The sequence below is a fragment of the Melopsittacus undulatus genome, unplaced genomic scaffold (assembly GCF_012275295.1).
Source record: "Melopsittacus undulatus isolate bMelUnd1 unplaced genomic scaffold, bMelUnd1.mat.Z mat_scaffold_693_arrow_ctg1, whole genome shotgun sequence".
In the NCBI taxonomy this organism is placed as follows: Eukaryota; Metazoa; Chordata; class Aves; order Psittaciformes; family Psittaculidae; genus Melopsittacus; species Melopsittacus undulatus.
The window spans coordinates 1-2,099 of record NW_022994519.1 but is presented as its reverse complement, the minus strand read 5'-3'; the positions used below and the strand labels follow the sequence as shown (position 1 = coordinate 2,099).

Here is a 2,099-nt window from a genome sequence, read left to right as displayed (position 1 = left end):
CAAGACATGTCAAAGTGACAAGCAGCGCTACGTTTCGTTCCAGAACAGGATTTATGTAAAATACTCCTAGATTAAAGCTGCTGCTCCGTTTTGCATTCTCATATTTATGAGCTTTCCACTACCATTTTAGAAAAAAAAGTATCTGTTAAATCTGTGCTCAGATTTCTTCATAATGTTCCATACAAGCAAACATTTTGATAAAAATTACATGGTTGGCACTACCAAAAGGTTTGTGAATGCCAGTGCTAACGGGGTTTCCATTCTCTGTGATACGAAAAACTGAAACAAAAATAACATCTTACTTTGATTGTGCAGAAAAATTGGCAGCACAAATATTGCAGCTTCAACTTCCACATTATCATGGGAATCCAACTTTGACGAATACTGTGATGTGCATTCTTCCTTTCTGGAATGACAGACGCCATGCTGCCCAACATCCTACAGGAAGAGATGACAGCAAAATCAGGAAGAACAGTGATCATGAAGAAATGCCAGATAAAAACAAACAGAAACAGAGAAAGGCTGGTTAAAAGCCTATTTTGATAGAAAAATATGTTTCTTTCTGTAATAGATGTGGATGAGCACAAACAGAATCATAGAACCAACCAGGTAAGATCATCAAGTCCAGGTTCATTAATGTCATTACATACCGAAGGGTAATGGCCCGAGCAACTGGATCATTGCTGTGAATGACGGAGAAGACTCTTTTGACGAACTCATCCACATTTAGGATCTTCTCTTAAGTGCTTCTCACTCTGCTGAGTAACTTTCAGCACACAGAGCCTCAGGAAGTTGTTTCTGTTAGGAGGCCACACATTTCCACACACATTCCTTTATCAGGTTGTTCTATATTAAATATTCAAGCACTTTCAAGATGAAAGTATCATAAAAACCAAAACAACCTCCCAAGAGTAAATTAAAGCAAGAAAAGATCTGTACTTTAGAGACATATTTTGACTAAGAGAACAACAAAGAGACTATAGCCACACTATGGTGTTTGTCTTCTAGTATGGTAGGTCAGATTCAGGCCCAGTTTCAGGGAATTCACTCAGTGACCCAATGAGGAGAGCATAAGCAAATAATAATCATAGAATGGGCTAGGCTGGAAGGGACCTTAAGCTCATCCAGCTCCAACCCCTGCCATGGGCAGGAATCCCTTCCACTGGAGCAGGTTGCTCCAAGCCCCCGTGTCCCCTGGCCTTGAGCACTGCCAGGGATGGGGCAGTGCTTCTCTGGGTACCCTGGCAGATGCTTCTCTGGGCACCCTGTGCCAGCGCCTCAGCACCCTCACAGGGAACAGCTTCTGCCTTAGATCTAACCTAAACTTGCCCTGTTTCAGTCTGAACCCAACACCCCTTGTCCTGTGGCTGCAGTCCCTGATGCAGACCCCTCTCCTTGTAGCCCCTTTCTGATACCAGATACCTGTTTTGGGCACACTTAGGGAAACAAATCTGATAAAAAACCATGTCCAGAAAAGCATAAGCACAGCTTGTGCTCAGTGTAGCAGTATAATCACAAACGTAAAAAAACCTCACATGTGCCCAAGCTGCTGTGCAGCACCACTCCAGACACACTACACTGCTATGGATAACTGACTGAGGCTACTTACCCGACTCAGAACACATCAGCCAACTTTAGGAAAGCTGAATAATGAAATGGGGAACGGGTATTTCTGGAAGAGCCTGGAAAACGAACGACGGCTTCGCACTGCTCTCCGAGCTTCCCATACCTGAGACCTAAACGAGACACCAACAACCACTGAGGACACTACACCTGCTTCCCTGCCATGCCTCTCCACCCCCCGCTGGCGGTAAAAAAGCGAGCTCCCGTCAGCCGAGGACCGCGGGCCGCGACAACACCGCCCCTCAGGCGGTGGAGCCGAGGACCATAACGGCAACATTACAAGGCAGGCACTGCCATGGCCGCTCGGCCTCACCTTTGTCGACTTCCATGAGAGCAGAGTTCGCGTCCAGCTCCTGCTCCCCATAGCCTGCATCGGACAGAACGACTTGGCACTGGCAGCCATACCGACCGCTTCAGCTCGGACGGACACCTGCGCATGCTCCGCTCAACCACACCGCCTCAAGCGAAACGCGCAA

The 2,099-nt window shown here is 46.8% G+C and overlaps 1 long non-coding RNA gene across 1 annotated transcript; it reads right to left on the bottom strand.

Moving 5' to 3' along the window:
• Positions 1 to 330: 330 nt before the first annotated feature.
• Positions 331 to 1,649, bottom strand: LOC117438837 (uncharacterized). The gene is made up of 3 exons (XR_004551049.1): positions 1,610 to 1,649; positions 651 to 798; positions 331 to 438 (listed from the first exon to the last, which is right to left on the bottom strand). It is a non-coding gene; the product is annotated as an uncharacterized lncRNA (long non-coding RNA).
• Between the last annotated feature and the right edge of the window lie 450 nt (positions 1,650 to 2,099).